General features: G+C 29.7%; 1 protein-coding gene and 1 long non-coding RNA gene across 7 annotated transcripts in view; both read left to right on the top strand.

The window, feature by feature from the left end:
- The window catches only part of LOC108004367 (fasciclin-2), a 169,879-nt gene that overhangs the window by 88,309 nt on the left and 59,320 nt on the right, over window positions 1-22,250 (top strand). The gene's annotated exons all lie outside the window — the stretch shown is intronic.
- Window positions 12,581-18,545, top strand: LOC133666755 (uncharacterized). The gene is made up of 2 exons (XR_009831337.1): window positions 12,581-13,015; window positions 14,090-18,545. It is a non-coding gene; the product is annotated as an uncharacterized LOC133666755 (long non-coding RNA).

The following is a 22,250-nucleotide window of genomic DNA, read 5'->3' as shown; positions in this document are numbered from 1 at the left end:
TATAAAATTTCAAGCCTCTATATTACCAATTATCTCTTGTATCTTCATCGTTATAACTTTTTAACGGTTAATAACACGATGCATGATATCGTAAATTTCTGTTACAAGTCATTTAAATAATATCTATTTTCTCATCAATCGAAAAGTATTAATTAATCATCACGATATCATTATAATTGTTTCATCAACTTATATTAGTTATATGTGTGTTCAATGAAAATATTTTCCCTTATTCTCCATAAACATAAATTTCAAAATTTTTACAAGTTTTTATCGATATTTCATTTCACATAATTTGCATATGTAAAGATTCGATTGGGACTATTTCTAATTTTTAAATATTATCGATATTTCCTAAAATTATTATCGTAATTTTCGTAATTTTCTTCCTCTTCATTTTAAATTCCAGCAAAAAATTTCAGCAAATCCAACGCTTAAATACGACGTGGAAAAAATTTTCACCACCGCAAATATTCCACTCGCCATGTTCCATACGATTCCAGGGCTGTACCAAACAAAATAATCCATTTATTTGGCAATCAATTTAATGCGTTCACGACACTTGGCGATTAACAATTACCGGCCGATGCGCGCAAACACTGTCAGAGAAATCAGTCACTGTGAGACCGAACGAGCATTGTACCACCATCGACACAATTGCCGCGACTTGAATTCATTCGTAGCTCATTCCATTAACCGATTTCCCGTTCTGGAACCATCATCGGACACATAAATTCTATTTCTAACGAGAAGAGAATCGTGCAAAAAAGAAAAATACATGCGAATCGATAATCTTTGGAAATTTATTTATTAAAAAATTGATAGAAATTGAATATTTTTGTAGATAAAATTTATAAGAAAAAATAAAATTAATTAAAAAGGAGGTAAAGATTGATTTTTAATATAAATATAATTTTTTTTTCAATGGATAATTCTTCAAGAGATGAAAGGAATGCACGAATAATGAAAAATTGTGAAAAGATATTGTTCAAAGGAAAGAAGATAATCGTTCAAAGAACGGTAATATTTAATATGAGATTTTTATGAAAGAATATCTTTATATTTTAATTTTTAGTTCCATTTGGTAGATTTATGTGAAGATATTGTAATAATGAGATACTTATCGGATAAAATGGAAATTGCAATCTTGCATGTTTCTTTCGTGTAACCATTTATTTGTGAGAAAAAAACGAAATTATTTGTGTGAAACGAAATATATCGAATATACATTTTCCTTTGAAGATTTGAAAAATGTATTGAGTTGACATATATAAAAGGAACATAAAATGAATTTGTAATATATATATATATATATAGTATATCTTAAGAAAAGAATCTAGAATAGAAAATGAATAAATCTGCAAAATTCCAGACTTTCTAACATTTGAATTTTCATTCTACCACTTTCAAATATTTCAATTTTCATTTTCTCACGCTTTCAGCCATTCTAATTTTTATTCTCTTAAACGTTGGAATTTTCGTATTTTCACAATTGAATCTTCGAACTCTCTCACTGTTCTAACATTCAAATGCTCTTTCAAGTATTTGAACTTTCATCGTCTTATACCATTTCTCATTTGAATTTACATTCTTCCTTTTAGATTCTTTCATTCTTTCACACTTTTAAATAATTTTTACTTTTTATATTACAATATTTAAATTTGTGTCCTTTCACACTTCAAATATTCAAATTTTTATTTCCAAATTCTAAAATAACAAAATCTTTTTTCTTTCAATTTCCAATATTCGAATTTTTATTTTTTTTCCTTACTTTGAAACAATCGAATCTTTCTTATTCTCATATCTTTTGCTATTATTCAAACTTTTACTCCTCCATTGAAATCAAATATTTGAACACATTTTTATCCCAAACAATTACACTTATATTATAAGTCAAAATGATTTTATATCTATATATCTGTGCAACGAAATTTAATTTTATATTGTATGCAGCTAATAATCCACCGAAAAAAAAGAACGAGACGTACTTCGATCCCTAGAATCGTTCATCCTGACAAACATCAGGGAAAAAAATACCGCTGGAGGCATCGTCGAGCAACTACCCCGTCCAACCTTTGGTTCTATTGGATCTCTCTCTCGAGGGCAGTTTCGCGTTTTACGTTCGTTCAATATCATTGAAACCAACCCGACTGGCCTTTGACTGCCGTCCTTTCTGCTATCTTCATAGCCAGTGTATCGACGCGACTAATGGATTTCGCGTGGAATTAATGAGATCAGAAAGAATTTCGAATCGAAATAACGAGGGTTGAAGAAAAACAAACGTAGGCTAATCTCGTTACGTAAAACAAAATATATATTATGGATGATGAAACACGAATGAGTATTTATGCGTAGATTATATTTCATTGGTAAATATTTAAACTTGATTCACAAAGAGTTTAATGATTTAATACAACTTTATGATGTTGGATTCAAGATTTAAGTTATCATTTAAAATTTTGCTATTTCATATATTACACTACATAAGGAAGATTGAAAAATTACAAATTTTTCTTTTAGCTTACAGTATATTACGATCACACATATTTTAAAAATCTTGCATCAAATTACAATATAATTTTCCATTATAAATACGAATTTGTATAAGTATTTTGCAGTCTATCCGTTTACATCTTATATCGAAGACACGTCAATAGAAATTCCTTCGTATATTCTTTACTATTTAATCGTGATTAAACGATTCATAATTACTCCTCGTTCCTCTTTATATTCGCCGTTGACAATAGGCTGCGAAACGGCAAGTTACCTCGTCTTTGTTCCTCGATTAGAATTCAGAATCTAGCACCATCCTCTCCTCCCTCGCCTTCTGTCACGGAATATCTGCTTTGTATTAACGTGTTTTAAGCGGATACCTATTAACAGAGGAACTATTCAACTGTTCCACGAAGTCGGATCTTACTTTTGTCGCAATAGGATTGCGCGATTAATTTTGAGGGTTTAAAGGGATGGTTTATTCCTTACTCAGGATAAGGTTAGGGGAAAATAGACGCGGGGATGAGGAGAAAGTGTTGACGAAGGGGTTGTTTGTACGGAAATATCATTGGTTTACTTGAGTAATTAGATAATAACACCTTTTGTTCACTCCTGAATAATCCTTTTAACCCTTTATCGAATAATTAAACGATGAATACAATTTCGTTTTCGTTCGAATGAAATAAAATATTTTTCCATTTTTTCCCCAAAAGATTTAATTAAATGAATTATTTATTTTAACTGGCTATTAGAAAAATAATAAATTTGAAAATAGCTTTTCGATAAATCGAACAATTTCTCGATTATTATACTAACACAAATATTTTTATTTTAGCTTACTATCCATTAATTAACGAAGGAAAAAGATTGACGTTATAACAGAAGATGAAGATTCACATTTATTACATCCTAATATTCTTCTCCATATTCAATTATCAATTTTAAAAAGTCTCCACTCGCACGTTCAATTTCAATCACATTTAAAAGAAACGAGATCACTCGTTCTCGTATAATTTCTCGAGCGGAATTCATAAGAACTTCTCGAGTTGTTAACTCTAACAAGAAAGTAAAATGGAGTTGCATAAGAAATCGTCTGTACAATTAAACAAAATGAGGCTTGCGAGAGAATCAATTGAATTCCATTAAGAAAATCGTATTCGTCGAACGAGTAAAGAAAAATAACGCTGAGGGAGGGGGAGGATCGTTGAAGAGGAAGGGGTTAACGAAACAATACAATGGCCTCCGACATTTTGTTGAACATTTCGTGTCCCACTCGAGGGAGGCAGATTCAGACTTTAATTAGGTCTATACTTTTTTTGTCTTTTAATTCCGCTTTGTCGCTTGCATCGAAACGGATCTACCAACCCTTTTCCTCGTTTCCGCATTAAACGAAGATTAAATTTGGATAAAGGGAAAGAGATCGCAGTTTTAATTTTTAAATTCGTTCGTGGTCAATGATAAATATCGAATTAAAGGTAAGAAAATTCTTGTATTCTTTTTTATTTTATTTTTAAGATGGAAAGATTTTAAGAATTTTTAAATGATATTTTTGAATGATTGAAGTGATTCCTTGAAGTTTAAAGTTAGTCTCGATATAGATAATAGTTTTAAATAATTTTGAGAAATTTTTAAATTTTTAAATAGTTTATTTCCATTGTTGATGATTATAAATTTTTTAAAAATAATTATATAAATAATTAAAATTCTAATCGAATAGATATTTATGCAAATCACTATTTTTATGAAAATAAATGCAAAATAAATGGAAATAAATAAAGATTTCGTATATTAAATATTATAATGAGTATTTAATTTTAGATCGGAGTCCAATTATCATATGCAAATATCAATTTAAAATTGAAACTAAAATTAACATAAAGCTCTTTATTTAAAAAGCAAAAATTAAAATCAATTTAAATAATTGGTAAAATTGTAAATTTATCGGATTAATATTTTTATGAAACAGGAAATATAAAGGCGAAAAATAAACGAAAATTTATTTCATTATATTATATATATTTTGTTTTGGAAGAAAATCTCAAAGTCCAATTATCATATGCAAATATCGAAATGGAAGCTGAAATTAATATAAACCTTATCATTGGAAGGAAAAAATTTATCAAATAAAATTATTATTATAACAACTAAAATTGAAATGAATTTATATTAAAAAAAAAGGAAAAGAAATATATATATATATATACAAAGTGAAATTCTTCGTGATAAAGAGTTTGAGGTCATGTGTGAAAATTAGTCGACCTGCTTGGGAAGAAGGCGAGTGGAGCGATCAGTGAGAACGAGGAAGTCATTGCGACCCTCGTTTTATGGCGCATCCGCACTAATAAAGTTCGCTAACCCTATTCAACGTTCAAAGCGTTAATGAACACTTTTCGTATCGTCAGCTAACCATCATTGGGAAACTAACGACGATAATTATATATTCGTGGATTTCTTGCAATAGCAATGCGTAACTGATTATCATTTTGTGATTATCATGAATTCGATATTGTGATTCTTTGAAATATACAGTGCAGTGGTTGATGTTTAAAAATCAGAGATGTAAAGTGCAATCCTGGAAATTAATGAAATGGTGTACAAGAGTGAAACTTGATGCAAGTTTTCAAGATATATAACGAGAAACTGGATTCGAAAATTAACTTTACGAAGATTAATTTTTCGTACTGCTGCGAATACTGGAATACAATTACTATTAAAATTCAAGATCGTATTTCTGATAATAATTGTTTTAAATTATTATTAAGATACGTGTGTTTTATTACAGAAAGAAGAGGATTGTTCGCTTATCTTCACCCCGAGTGAAAGATCTACAAGAATTTACAAGAATCTCTTTACAAGAAATGAAACTTACCTGTTATCTACCTTTAATCAAAACAAGCGCAAACCACTACAAACATAACAAAATCACATTTCACGGGATTCAGAGAGAAATTTCACGCAAAAGAGGGAAACATATTAAATCATCAGATTTCATATCTACCATATTCTCTACCCCTCCGTCCCACGCCATCCGAAACCGTCCCGAACCACTCGAAACGTAATAAGATCACCCTCTATTGTTCTGCCAAATTCAACCGACGAAGCCAGAGCTTGCTTGGCAATTTAATATTCATCCAAAAACGGCCGTCCTTCCTGTGTCGTGAACGCACGCCATCCTGGGCCGACCTCTCTCTCGCCTCCTCCCGGTTCCTCTCACGCGGAATCGGCTGAGTTACGACTTATTGCCGCGGAACCGGGGTCGCCACGGACCCGGAGCAACACCGCCTGGAAAATTGATGGAAACAGCCTGCTGGCGTGTACGATCGTCGGAACCAGGGAGAGACGGCCTGGTGAATTACGGGAAAATAGCTTTTAGCCGTCACCAGGTGCACCGCCCTCCTATATAGGCGAACCCTTTTACCGAAATTGCCGGATATCGCCCCTCGCCTCAACCTCTGTCCCTTCGGTAAGCAGGTGCTGCAGATGGAACCTCGCCGAAATTTTTCGTTGGAAATCCCTTTATCGGCAAGATCCTCCTCTTTCTGGATTGTCTTATGGGAAAATCGATTGTGGAAGACTTACAGAATCTTTGGCATTTGGATTTGGGAAGCGGGAATTCATTGGATGGAATGGATGAATAAATGAAGATGTTTTTTTTTGAAGAATGTAATTTTATTTAAAAAATAAATTACAATTAATTATAAGTTACAAGCGTTTTATTTTATTCCCTTTTCTTTAAAATATTCAGAAGTATAAGAGGAAATTGTTACTCTTAATATTTCTGTTTATTATTTTCACACGCGTTCACAATTTTTCATGCATAAATCACACACTATAAATAATTCTTTTTCGTATATTCATACAATTACAATTAAAATCGATAAAAAGTAAAAAATTCGATTAGAAATTTTTTACTTTTCATCGATTTTTGCTATTATTTTGTACACACTTAACAGATTAATACCATTCACACACACTCACGTAAAATAGAACAAAATCATAAATTCTCACGCACAAACACATATACAACAATACTTTCTTATCATTTACCACGCTTCATTTCCCCATCTATTCTAAGAATCTAGGTTAGCACACCTGTTGCACGAAAATCGACTGGTTCGTGCAATGGGATCATTTTCAAACGACCTTAAGTCTTCTCTATATCACGAACAAACAATTCTAACGGCCAGTGATTCTGTAATGTACAAAGTGCATGGTGCACAATATATTGGACGCGCACAAAGAGGAAAGAACCATATAGGATAGATATTTTTCGATTTCGTTTTGTCAGTGGGTTTATCGATTGTGGAAGAAATGGTTTGTGGCTGGAGGCTGGAACTGTTTGCGGTCGGATGAATCAAACGTTCGGCTTTGGAAGGCGATACGATGCTGCACTTTGTGGCGCTCGATGGAATTGGCCATTGGCTGTTTTGCGGTCATTGAGACTTTGAGCATACAGCGGAAATATGGAAATATTCGATACTGAAACTAATTTCTTTTTTACATTGCAACTTTCACGGTCCAGAATCTATTATCCTTTGGATAATTTGATCTACATATTACGTAGATGATATTAAACGTACGTTGCTTATATTGATATCATAGACTTTCGAGGATATATTCCATACAATCTAAGACTATTGCTAGAAATCGAAATAAAATTCTAATTGATTAATTTTCAAAACAAAATCTATTCATGTAAAATTACTATTTATATTTGTAGCATTAATTTACAGGAGAATTTTTGCTATGAAAATCAATCAATATATATCCCAATTCTATAAAATTAAAAATAATATCAAAAAAATATAAAATATTGCAAAAATGTGATAACATTATTATGCAATTGGTCATTAAAAATAATCGATTCATACACAATAATAAAAATAAAGTGCTCAAAGTACTTTCGAATTTTTAAAAAATTTAAAAAAATGATAAAAAACACGAGGAGATATGTGTACAAGCAGTAAAAATCTAAATATATATAAAAATTGGGAAAAAGAATGCTTTAAGGCTTTAAAAAAATGGCTACGATAAGAGGAATGGTAAAAAAGTAAGCAGGAGTACGGTAAATGTACGGTAAATGTGAAAAAACTCCTGTTAAATTATGTTCTCCTAGTCAAAAATCGAATTTTTGGCCAAAAGTATCGATCTATTGTTCGAACAGTCGGAAATTTCCAAGAATTTGACGTCATTTCCAAGAAATTTAAAAATTCTAAGAACCGGGCCCCATTTCCAAGAATTTTAGGGATTCCGAGAATTTGACGTCATTTCTTGGAAAAATTTTTCGATCGACCTCCTATCGTATCATGTTCTCCTAATACAAAGTGGAATTTTTGGACAAAAATTTTTCTATCGCTCAGGGAATTTCGATCTTAGCCTTTTTTCTTGAATATCTCGCTTATTCTTCAGAATATTAAAAAATGCTTGGAATAAAAGTTGAATGGCTTCGAAAGGACTACATTCTGGTGACCTCAGTTTTTTCGTAGGTCGATCCATAAAAAAGTTATCAACGTCAATTGTATTTGCTTAAATGTAATGGTATATTTTTTAATGCATCAATCGATGCATCTATGTATTCTCTATAAAAAAGTATTAGGCCATATATAGCGAAAAACGATTAGTTTAAGAGATATTTAAAAAAATTTAAACTATAAGACCTCCTATCGTATCATGTTCTCCTAATACAAAGTGGAATTTTTGGACAAAAATTTTTCTATCGCTCAGGGAATTTCGATCTTAGCCTTTTTTCTTGAATATCTCGCTTATTCTTCAGAATATTAAAAAATGCTTGGAATAAAAGTTGAATGGCTTCGAAAGGGCTACATTCTGGCGACCTCAGTTTTTTCGTAGGTAGACCCATAAAAAAGTTATCAACGTCAATTGTATTTGTTTAAATGGAATCGTATAATTTTTAATGCATCGATCGATGTATCTTAGTATTCTCCATAAAAAGCTTTAGGGCATATATACAAAAAACCATTAATTTAAAAGATATTTATTTAAATCGAAACTATAAGTTTTTGCTATGTATGCTTTAATACTTTTTACAGAGAATGCAAAGATACACCAACTGGAATGTTAAAAGTGTACACTTCTATTTAAACAAACAACATTCCCTCTTATAAATTCTTTACGCTTCTATATATAAAAAAATAAATAACGGAGGGATATTCCTCCCACGAAATGCTTCAACTTTTATTTGAAACATTTTTTAATATTCCCAAAAACAAGCGAGATATACCAAATAATATTAACCGGACACCGGGTGCATTATTTTATGCAATTGGTCATTAAAAATAATCGATTCATACACAATAATAAAAATAAAGTGCTCAAAGTACTTTCGAATTTTTAAAAAATTTAAAAAAATGATAAAAAACACGAGGAGATATGTGTACAAGCAGTAAAAATCTAAATATATATATAAATTGGGAAAAAGAATGCTTTAAGGCTTTAAAAAAATGGCTACGATAAGAGGAATGGTAAAAAAGTAAGCAGGAGTACGGTAAATGTACGGTAAATGTGAAAAAACTCCTGTTAAATTATGTTCTCCTAGTCAAAAATCGAATTTTTGGCCAAAAGTATCGATCTATTGTTCGAACAGTCGGAAATTTCCAAGAATTTGACGTCATTTCCAAGAAATTTAAAAATTCTAAGAACCGGGCCCCATTTCCAAGAATTTTAGGGATTCCGAGAATTTGACGTCATTTCTTGGAAAAATTTTTCGATCGACCTCCTATCGTATCATGTTCTCCTAATACAAAGTGGAATTTTTGGACAAAAATTTTTCTATCGCTCAGGAAATTCGATCTTAGCCTTTTTTCTTGAATATCTCGCTTATTCTTCAGAATATTAAAAAATGCTTGGAATAAAAGTTGAATGGCTTCGAAAGGACTACATTCTGGTGACCTCAGTTTTTTCGTAGGTCGATCCATAAAAAAGTTATCAACGTCAATTGTATTTGCTTAAATGTAATGGTATATTTTTTAATGCATCAATCGATGCATCTATGTATTCTCTATAAAAAAGTATTAGGCCATATATAGCGAAAAACGATTAGTTTAAGAGATATTTAAAAAAATTTAAACTATAAGACCTCCTATCGTATCATGTTCTCCTAATACAAAGTGGAATTTTTGGACAAAAATTTTTCTATCGCTCAGGGAATTTCGATCTTAGCCTTTTTTCTTGAATATCTCGCTTATTCTTCAGAATATTAAAAAATGCTTGGAATAAAAGTTGAATGGCTTCGAAAGGGCTACATTCTGGCGACCTCAGTTTTTTCGTAGGTAGACCCATAAAAAAGTTATCAACGTCAATTGTATTTGTTTAAATGGAATCGTATAATTTTTAATGCATCGATCGATGTATCTTAGTATTCTCCATAAAAAAGCTTTAAGGCATATATACTAAAAAACCATTAATTTAAAAGATATTTATTTAAATCGAAACTATAAGTTTTTTGCTATGTATGCTTTAATACTTTTTTACAGAGAATGCAAAGATACACCAACTGGAATGTTAAAAAGTGTACACTTCTATTTAAACAAACAACATTCCCTCTTATAAATTCTTTACGCTTCTATATATAAAAAAATAAATAACGGAGGGATATTCCTCCCACGAAATGCTTCAACTTTTATTTGAAACATTTTTTAATATTCCCAAAAACAAGCGAGATATACCAAATAATATTAACCGGACACCGGGTGCATTATTTTATGCAATTGGTCATTAAAAATAATCGATTCATACACAATAATAAAAATAAAGTGCTCAAAGTACTTTCGAATTTTTAAAAAATTTAAAAAAATGATAAAAAACACGAGGAGATATGTGTACAAGCAGTAAAAATCTAAATATATATATAAATTGGGAAAAAGAATGCTTTAAGGCTTTAAAAAATGCCTACGATAAGAGGAATGGTAAAAAGTAAGCAAGAGTACGGTAAATGTACGGTAAATGTGAAAAAACTCCTGTTAAATTATGTTCTCCTAGTCAAAAATCGAATTTTTGGCCAAAAGTATCGATCTATTGTTCGAACAGTCGGAAATTTCCAAGAATTTGACGTCATTTCCAAGAAATTTAAAAATTCTAAGAACCGGGCCCCATTTCCAAGAATTTTAGGGATTCCGAGAATTTGACGTCATTTCTTGGAAAAATTTTTCGATCGACCTCCTATCGTATCATGTTCTCCTAATACAAAGTGGAATTTTTGGACAAAAATTTTTCTATCGCTCAGGGAATTTCGATCTTAGCCTTTTTTCTCGAATATCTCGCTTATTCTTCAGAATATTAAAAAATGCTTGGAATAAAAATTGAATGGCTTCGAAAGGGCTACATTCTGGCGATCTCAGTTTTTTCGTAGGTAGAACCATAAAAAAGTTATCAACGTCAATTGTATTTGTTTAAATGGAATCGTATAATTTTTAATGCATCGATCGATGTATCTTAGTATTCTCCATAAAAAAGCTTTAAGGCATATATACTAAAAAACCATTAATTTAAAAGATATTTATTTAAATCGAAACTATAAGTTTTTTGCTATGTATGCTTTAATACTTTTTACAGAGAATGCAAAGATACACCAACTGGAATGTTAAAAGTGTACACTTCTATTTAAACAAACAACATTCCCTCTTATAAATTCTTTACGCTTCTATATATAAAAAAATAAATAACGGAGGGATATTCCTCCCACGAAATGCTTCAACTTTTATTTGAAACATTTTTTAATATTCCCAAAAACAAGCGAGATATACCAAATAATATTAACCGGACACCGGGTGCATTATTTTATGCAATTGGTCATTAAAAATAATCGATTCATACACAATAATAAAAATAAAGTGCTCAAAGTACTTTCAATTTTTAAAAATTTAAAAATGATAAAAACACGAGGAGATATGTGTACAAGCAGTAAAAATCTAAATATATATATAAATTGGGAAAAAGAATGCTTTAAGGCTTTAAAAAAATGGCTACGATAAGAGGAATGGTAAAAAAGTAAGCAGGAGTACGGTAAATGTACGGTAAATGTGAAAAAACTCCTGTTAAATTATGTTCTCCTAGTCAAAAATCGAATTTTTGGCCAAAAGTATCGATCTATTGTTCGAACAGTCGGAAATTTCCAAGAATTTGACGTCATTTCCAAGAAATTTAAAAATTCTAAGAACCGGGCCCCATTTCCAAGAATTTTAGGGATTCCGAGAATTTGACGTCATTTCTTGGAAAAGTTTTTCGATCGACCTCCTATCGTATCATGTTCTCCTAATACAAAGTGGAATTTTTGGGCAAAAATTTTTCTATCGCTCAGGGAATTTCGATCTTAGCCTTTTTTCTTGAATATCTCGCTTATTCTTCAGAATATTAAAAAATGCTTGGAATAAAAGTTGAATGGCTTCGAAAGGGCTACATTCTGGCGACCTCAGTTTTTTCGTAGGTAGACCCATAAAAAAGTTATCAACGTCAATTGTATTTGTTTAAATGGAATCGTATAATTTTTAATGCATCGATCGATGTATCTTAGTATTCTCCATAAAAAAGCTTTAAGGCATATATACTAAAAAACCATTAATTTAAAAGATATTTATTTAAATCGAAACTATAAGTTTTTTGCTATGTATGCTTTAATACTTTTTTACAGAGAATGCAAAGATACACCAACTGGAATGTTAAAAAGTGTACACTTCTATTTAAACAAACAACATTCCCTCTTATAAATTCTTTACGCTTCTATATATAAAAAAATAAATAACGGAGGGATATTCCTCCCACGAAATGCTTCAACTTTTATTTGAAACATTTTTTAATATTCCCAAAAACAAGCGAGATATACCAAATAATATTAACCGGACACCGGGTGCATTATTTTATGCAATTGGTCATTAAAAATAATCGATTCATACACAATAATAAAAATAAAGTGCTCAAAGTACTTTCGAATTTTTAAAAAATTTAAAAAAATGATAAAAAACACGAGGAGATATGTGTACAAGCAGTAAAAATCTAAATATATATATAAATTGGGAAAAAGAATGCTTTAAGGCTTTAAAAAAATGGCTACGATAAGAGGAATGGTAAAAAGTAAGCAGGAGTACGGTAAATGTACGGTAAATGTGAAAAAACTCCTGTTAAATTATGTTCTCCTAGTCAAAAATCGAATTTTTGGCCAAAAGTATCGATCTATTGTTCGAACAGTCGGAAATTTCCAAGAATTTGACGTCATTTCCAAGAAATTTAAAAATTCTAAGAACCGGGCCCCATTTCCAAGAATTTTAGGGATTCCGAGAATTTGACGTCATTTCTTGGAAAAATTTTTCGATCGACCTCCTATCGTATCATGTTCTCCTAATACAAAGTGGAATTTTTGGACAAAAATTTTTCTATCGCTCAGGGAATTTCGATCTTAGCCTTTTTTCTTGAATATCTCGCTTATTCTTCAGAATATTAAAAAATGCTTGGAATAAAAATTGAATGGCTTCGAAAGGGCTACATTCTGGCGATCTCAGTTTTTTCGTAGGTAGACCCATAAAAAAGTTATCAACGTCAATTGTATTTGTTTAAATGGAATCGTATAATTTTTAATGCATCAATCGATGTATCATAGTATTCTCCATAAAAAAGCTTTAGGGCATATATACAAAAAACCATTAATTTAAAAGATATTTATTTAAATCGAAACTATAAGTTTTTGCTATGTATGCTTTAATACTTTTACAGAGAATGCAAAGATACACCAACTGGAATGTTAAAAAGTGTACACTTCTATTTAAACAAACAACATTCCCTCTTATAAATTCTTTACGCTTCTATATATAAAAAAATAAATAACGGAGGGATATTCCTCCCACGAAATGCTTCAACTTTTATTTGAAACATTTTTTAATATTCCCAAAAACAAGCGAGATATACCGAATAATATTAACCGGACACCGGGTGCATTATTTTATGCAATTGGTCATTAAAAATAATCGATTCATACACAATAATAAAAATAAAGTGCTCAAAGTACTTTCGAATTTTTAAAAATTTAAAAAATGATAAAAACACGAGGAGATATGTGTACAAGCAGTAAAAATCTAAATATATATATAAATTGGGAAAAAGAATGCTTTAAGGCTTTAAAAAAATGGCTACGATAAGAGGAATGGTAAAAAAGTAAGCAGGAGTACGGTAAATGTACGGTAAATGTGAAAAAACTCCTGTTAAATTATGTTCTCCTAGTCAAAAATCGAATTTTTGGCCAAAAGTATCGATCTATTGTTCGAACAGTCGGAAATTTCCAAGAATTTGACGTCATTTCCAAGAAATTTAAAAATTCTAAGAACCGGGCCCCATTTCCAAGAATTTTAGGGATTCCGAGAATTTGACGTCATTTCTTGGAAAAATTTTTCGATCGACCTCCTATCGTATCATGTTCTCCTAATACAAAGTGGAATTTTTGGACAAAAATTTTTCTATCGCTCAGGGAATTTCGATCTTAGCCTTTTTTCTTGAATATCTCGCTTATTCTTCAGAATATTAAAAAATGCTTGGAATAAAAGTTGAATGGCTTCGAAAGGACTACACTCTGGTGACCTCAGTTTTTTCGTAGGTAGACCCATAAAAAAGTTATCAACGTCAATTGTATTTGCTTAAATGTAATGGTATATTTTTTAATGCATCAATCGATGCATCTATGTATTCTCTATAAAAAAGTATTAGGCCATATATAGCGAAAAACTATTAGTTTAAGAGATATTTAAAAAAATTTAAACTGTAATACCTCCTATCGTATCATGTTCTCCTAATACAAAATCGAATTTTTCGACAAAAATTTTTCTATCCCTCAGGGAATTTTGATCTTAACGTTTTTTCTTGAATATCTCGCTTATTCTTCAGAATATTAAAAAATGCTTGGAATAAAAGTTGAATGGCTTCGAAAGGACTACATTCTGGTGACCTCAGTTTTTTCGTAGGTCGATCCATAAAAAAGTTATCAACGTCAATTGTATTTGCTTAAATGTAATGGTATATTTTTTAATGCATCAATCGATGCACCTATGTATTCTCTATAAAAAAGTATTAGGCCATATATAGCGAAAAACGATTAGTTTAAGAGATATTTAAAAAAATTTAAACTATAAGACCTCCTATCGTATCATGTTCTCCTAATACAAAGTGGAATTTTTGGACAAAAATTTTTCTATCGCTCAGGGAATTTCGATCTTAGCCTTTTTTCTTGAATATCTCGCTTATTCTTCAGAATATTAAAAAATGCTTGGAATAAAAGTTGAATGGCTTCGAAAGGGCTACATTCTGGCGACCTCAGTTTTTTCGTAGGTAGACCCATAAAAAAGTTATCAACGTCAATTGTATTTGTTTAAATGGAATCGTATAATTTTTAATGCATCGATCGATGTATCTTAGTATTCTCCATAAAAAAGCTTTAAGGCATATATACTAAAAAACCATTAATTTAAAAGATATTTATTTAAATCGAAACTATAAGTTTTTTGCTATGTATGCTTTAATACTTTTTTACAGAGAATGCAAAGATACACCAACTGGAATGTTAAAAAGTGTACACTTCTATTTAAACAAACAACATTCCCTCTTATAAATTCTTTACGCTTCTATATATAAAAAAATAAATAACGGAGGGATATTCCTCCCACGAAATGCTTCAACTTTTATTTGAAACATTTTTTAATATTCCCAAAAACAAGCGAGATATACCAAATAATATTAACCGGACACCGGGTGCATTATTTTATGCAATTGGTCATTAAAAATAATCGATTCATACACAATAATAAAAATAAAGTGCTCAAAGTACTTTCGAATTTTTAAAAAATTTAAAAAAATGATAAAAAACACGAGGAGATATGTGTACAAGCAGTAAAAATCTAAATATATATATAAATTGGGAAAAAGAATGCTTTAAGGCTTTAAAAAAATGGCTACGATAAGAGGAATGGTAAAAAAGTAAGCAGGAGTACGGTAAATGTACGGTAAATGTGAAAAAACTCCTGTTAAATTATGTTCTCCTAGTCAAAAATCGAATTTTTGGCCAAAAGTATCGATCTATTGTTCGAACAGTCGGAAATTTCCAAGAATTTGACGTCATTTCCAAGAAATTTAAAAATTCTAAGAACCGGGCCCCATTTCCAAGAATTTTAGGGATTCCGAGAATTTGACGTCATTTCTTGGAAAAATTTTTCGATCGACCTCCTATCGTATCATGTTCTCCTAATACAAAGTGGAATTTTTGGACAAAAATTTTTCTATCGCTCAGGGAATTTCGATCTTAGCCTTTTTTCTCGAATATCTCGCTTATTCTTCAGAATATTAAAAAATGCTTGGAATAAAAATTGAATGGCTTCGAAAGGGCTACATTCTGGCGATCTCAGTTTTTTCGTAGGTAGAACCATAAAAAAGTTATCAACGTCAATTGTATTTGCTTAAATGTAATGGTATATTTTTTAATGCATCAATCGATGCATCTATGTATTCTCTATAAAAAAGTATTAGGCCATATATAGCGAAAAACTATTAGTTTAAGAGATATTTAAAAAAATTTAAACTGTAATACCTCCTATCGTATCATGTTCTCCTAATACAAAATCGAATTTTTCGACAAAAATTTTTCTATCCCTCAGGGAATTTTGATCTTAACGTTTTTTCTTGAATATCTCGCTTATTCTTCAGAATATTAAAAAATGCTTGGAACAAAAGTTGAATGGCTTCGAAAGGACTACACTCTGGTGACCTCAGTTTTTTCGTAGGTCGATCCATAAAAAAGTTATCAACGTCAATTGTATTTGCTTAAATGTAATGGTATATTTTTTAATGCATCAATCGATGCATCTATGTATTCTCTATAAAAAAGTATTAGGCCATATATAGCGAAAAATGATTAGTTTAAGAGATATTTAAAAAAATTTAAACTATAAGACCTCCTATCGTATCATGTTCTCCTAATACAAAACGAATTTTTGACAAAAATTTTGGACAAAAACGTCAATTGTATTTGTTTAAATGTAATGGTATATTTTTTAATGCATCAATCGATGTATCATAGTATTCTCCATAAAAAAGCTTTAAGGCATATATACTAAAAAACCATTAATTTAAAAGATATTTATTTAAATCGAAACTATAAGTTTTTTGCTATGTATGCTTTAATACTTTTTTACAGAGAATGCAAAGATACACCAACTGGAATGTTAAAAATTATGGTTGTATTTATAAAAATAATACTCTTATAAATCCTTGCCGCTTCTGTGAGTAAAAAATTCCTAGCAAAGATATGTGTCTCCCTCGAAATCATTCAACTTTTACTTGAAACACTTTTTAACATTTTTACAAATAAGTGATAAGTCGTAAGGATGATGTTATCAATGTGTACGTGTGCTTTTTTATTAAAAGAAGAAATGTAGTATATAATGTTCAGTATTATGAACAATAACTGTTTTTATTGTATGGAGGATAAAAGCAAAACAGTAATATATAGTTTTTGATATGTAACGATTTTTAAAATTTTATTAATATATGAAAATTGTAGCTGTAAAAAGTACGTATATATATGGTGAGTGTAAGATATATCTATATAACTTTCTATTATATTATGTTCTCCTAATATAAAGTCGTATTTCTAATACAAAAATTTCTTTAATTTATCCTTTTTTTTTAATTTTAGTATTCGTTGAAAGAATTTGGGAGATTCCAAAAAAATTGAAACCATCCTCAAGAAATTCTTATCAACTTAGAAGAATTAAGTAATTTGTGCCGAAGTGAGAAAATGTGTTTTTAAAGTTGATATATTTTAATAAATTTTTGTGCTGCGAAAATCAGTATTTATAAATATAAGGTAAGTAAATATAATTACTTCTAGAATTAAGAAAACAGTTTAAAAATTTTTAGAATCACAAACAACTGTAGCTATAAAAAGGTAAGTAATTAAAAGGTAAGTATAGGTAAGTATATTTAGAATTAAGTAAACTGTTGAAAAACATTAAATATTATAAAAAGAAGCTGTAAAAAGGTAAGTAAATGGAAGGTAAGTAAAGGTAAGTAAAGGTAAGTATTTTACAAATAATTTTTGAAAATTTTCAAAAATTTTTGTACATAAACATTGCAAATGTAAATAAACAGACCGAAAATGTAAATAAACATTGAAAATGTAAATGAACAGATCAATGTTTATAAACAAACCGAAATTTTATGTAAATAAACATTGGAAACGTAAATAAACAAATCCAGAACGTAAATAAACATTGAAAATGTAAATAAACATTCCAATGTTTATAAACAAACCGAAATTTCATGTAAATAAACATTGGAAACGTAAATAAACAAAGCAAGAATGTAAATAAACATTGAAAATGTAAATAAACAGTCCAATGTTTATAAACAAACCGAAATTTTATGTAAATAAACATTGGAAACGTAAATAAACAAATCCAGAATGTAAATAAACATTGAAAATGTAAATAAACAGTCCAATGTTTATAAACAAACCGAAATTTCATGTAAATAAACATTGGAAATGTAAATAAACAAAGCCAGAATGTAAATAAACATTGAAAATGTAAATAAACAGTCCAATGTTTATAAACAAACCGAAATTTTATGTAAATAAACATTGGAAATGTAAATAAACAAAGCCAGAATGTAAATAAACATTGAAAATGTAAATAAACAAACCCAGAATGTAAATAAACATTGAAAATGTAAATAAACACTCCAATGTTTACAAACAAACCGAAATTTTATGTAAATAAACATTGAAAACGTAAATAAACAAATCCAGAATGTAAATAAACATTGAAAATGTAAATAAACATTCCAATGTTTATAAACAAACCGAAATTTTATGTAAATAAACATTGGAAATGTAAATAAACAAACCGAGAATGTAAATAAACATTGAAAATGTAAATAAACAGTCCAATGTTTATAAACAAACCGAAAATTTATGTAAATAAACATTGAAAATGTAAATAAACAAACCGAAAATGTAAATAAACATTGGAAACGTAAATAAACAAACCCAGAATGTAAATAAACATTGAAAATGTAAATAAACAGTCCAATATTGGTATACAAACCGAAATTTTAGCGCCCGGGCTTTAAATTTTCGAAAATTTTCGTAAATAAACATTGGAAACATATAGACAGATTGAGAATGTAAATAAACAGACCAACGTTTGTATACACGTAGAAATTTTAAGGACTTTAAAATTTTGAAAATTTCGAAAAATTTTTATAAATGAACGCTGGGAAAAAAAATAAACAAACCGAAATATCAGCCCTGGAGTTTTTGTTTTTGGAAAAAAATTTTTTTATATTTTATAGTAATAATAAAAAACTAGTACGTAAAATATTTCTAAAATTATACTCACCTTTATACTTACCTTGATACTTACCTTTTTATAGCACTGTACTTACCTTTTCTTTCAGGAGCATTCATTTTTTTAACTTTTTACTTAATTCTAATTATAAAATTTAATACACTTGCTATATACTTACCTATTTTATAATATATAATAAAATATAATATATAATAAAAAATGTATATGGTAGTTTCATGTGAGAAACTATAGATTACTTGTAGATAACAAGAATATTTAAATAAATATGAGTTCTTTTTTTATCCTATATCTTATATCGTCTCTTTTTTAACATTTTGCGATCAAATTGTTATTATTCTAATAACTATAAAAAATCGGAATTTTGGCAAAATTCTATCTGATTTTGCAAGTCCTTAATTGTTTTACGTACTATTTTTTCATTGTTTATATTCTTATAATAAAAAATAAAGAAATTGTTCATAAATTCTGTTCATTTAATCTATTGTTTGAAAATTTCCAAAAATGTGATGTCATTTCTAAGAATTTTAGAAATTCTCAGAATTTGATGTCAGTTCTAAGAATTTTAAAAATTCCGAAAATTTGATGTTATTTCCAAGAATTTTAAAAATTCTGAGAATTTGACATCATTTCTAAGAATTATCAAAATTCCTAGAAAAATTTTTCGATAGACCTCCTGTCATACTATGTTCTCCTAATACAAAATCGAATTTTCGGCCAAAGTTTCGTTTGTTTGAATATTTAGAAATTTCTAGGAATTTTAGAGATTCCGAGAATTTGACGTCATTTCCAAGAATTGCCAAAATTCTTGGAAATATTTCTCGAACGACCTCCTATCGTATTATGTTCTCCTAATACAAAGTCGACTTTTCGAACAAAATTTCGTTTGTTTGAATATTTAGAAATTTCCAAGAATTTTAGAGATTCCGAGAATATGACGTCATTTCCAAGAATTGCCAAAATTCTTGGAAATATTTCTCGAACGACCTCCTATCGTATTATGTTCTCCTAATACAAAGTCGACTTTTCGAACAAAATTTCGTTTGTTTGAATATTTAGAAATTTCCAAGAATTTTAGAGATTCCGAGAATATGACGTCATTTCCAAGAATTGCCAAAATTCTTGGAAATATTTCTCGAACGACCTCCTATCGTATTATGTTCTCCTAATACAAAGTCGACTTTTCGAACAAAATTTCGTTTGTTTGAATATTTAGAAATTTCAAGAATTTTAGAGATTCCGAGAATGTGACGTCATTTCCAAGAATTGCCAAAATTCTTGGAAATATTTCTCGAACGACCTCCTATCGTATTATGTTCTCCTAATACAAAGTCGACTTTTCGAACAAAATTTCGTTTGTTTGAATATTTAGAAATTTCCAAGAATTTTAGAGATTCCGAGAATGTGACGTCATTTCCAAGAATTGCCAAAATTCTTGGAAATATTTCTCGAACGACCTCTTATCGTATTATGTTCTCCTAATACAAAGTCGACTTTTCAGACAAAATTTCGTTTGTTTGAATATTTAGAAATTTCCAAGAATTTTAGAGATTCCGAGAATGTGACGTCATTTCCAAGAATTTTAGAGATTCCGAGAATTTGACGTCATTTCCAAGAATTGCCAAAATTCTTGGAAATATTTCTCGAACGACCTCCTATCGTATTATGTTCTCCTAATACAAAGTCGACTTTTCGAACAAAATTTCGTTTGTTTGAATATTTAGAAATTTCCAAGAATTTTAGAGATTCCGAGAATATGACGTCATTTCCAAGAATTGCCAAAATTCTTGGAAATATTTCTCGAACGACCTCCTATCGTATTATGTTCTCCTAATACAAAGTCGACTTTTCGAACAAAATTTCGTTTGTTTGAATATTTAGAAATTTCTAGGAATTTTAGAGATTCCGAGAATTTGACGTCATTTCCAAGAATTGCCAAAATTCTTGGAAATATTTCTCGAACGACCTCCTATCGTATTATGTTCTCCTAATACAAAGTCGACTTTTCGAACAAAATTTCGTTTGTTTGAATATTTAGAAATTTCCAAGAATTTTAGAGATTCCGAGAATGTGACGTCATTTCCAAGAATTTTAGAGATTCCGAGAATATGACGTCATTTCCAAGAATTGCCAAAATTCTTGGAAATATTTCTCGAACGACCTCCTATCGTATTATGTTCTCCTAATACAAAGTCGACTTTTCGAACAAAATTTCGTTTGTTTGAATATTTAGAAATTTCCAAGAATTTTAGAGATTCCGAGAATTTGACGTCATTTCCAAGAATTGCCAAAATTCTTGGAAATATTTCTCGAACGACCTCCTATCGTATTATGTTCTCCTAATACAAAGTCGACTTTTCGGACAAAATTTCGTTTGTTTGAATATTTAGAAATTTCCAAGAATTTGACGTCATTTCCAAGAATTTTAGAGATTCCGAGAATTTGAAGTCATTTCCAAGAATTGCCGGAAATTCCTTGAGCGACCTTCTATCGTATCATGTTCTCCTAATACAAAATCAAATTTTCGACTAGAAAAATTAAATTTTATATTACTTACTTTTTTGATTGAAAAATAATTTTTTAAAAATAGAAAAAAAACATCATTTTTTAAATTGTTAATAGGAAGGGAAATGTTGGTTTATTATTGAAAAGACATTTATAATTTTTGAAAAATAATTTATTATAAATAATTATATAAATATAATTATACAATAATATTCACATAATACAATAATACAATACATATTTATATATTATATATAATACATATCTATATACATACAATACATTTGATACACACATTACAATTCATTATTCTAAGTCACTCTATTCCATCACATGCAACCACACACTCACACATATTCACACAATTCAAAACGCAACTTTCATATTATGGTAACAAAAGTATCACTGGTATAATTATCGCTAGTTGTTTTTTGCAAGAAGGGTTCAATTAAAATTACTAAAAAAATGAGAGTTTTTTTTTTCTTATCCTCCCTGTTTGGATTCGCAGATGTATTCCAATAACGTTTCCAGAGATAACATTGAAGGAACGTTGCAGCTGATATCGGGATGGTAACTTCTCTTCCTTCCCTTCCTCTCTCTTCCTGTCTTTCTTGAATGGTTATCTTTTTTTCATATTTCGTAGACGCGTGCTATGTGTATACTCAAAGGTCTTCAAAGCTTTCCTGAACATGTTATCCGGTACGCGGGTGCGTGTTCGAGGTGAAAAGCGAACGAGGAAAAGGCGGATGATTGATGCATGTATCGGGCTTCGTTCCATGGAGAAGGGAATTTTCAGTAAATTTGCAAGAAGCTAGACACCGCTGGGAGAAATATGGATCGTCTGTGCGTTTATCCTTTGGCGGTAACACGTCACAAATAGCGGACATTTGAATCTGT

The sequence above is a fragment of the Apis cerana genome, linkage group LG10, assembly GCF_029169275.1.
Source record: "Apis cerana isolate GH-2021 linkage group LG10, AcerK_1.0, whole genome shotgun sequence".
Taxonomy (NCBI): Eukaryota; Metazoa; Arthropoda; class Insecta; order Hymenoptera; family Apidae; genus Apis; species Apis cerana.
The sequence above is the reverse complement of the archived record's forward strand: the minus strand, read 5'-3'. Positions and strand labels throughout refer to the sequence as shown.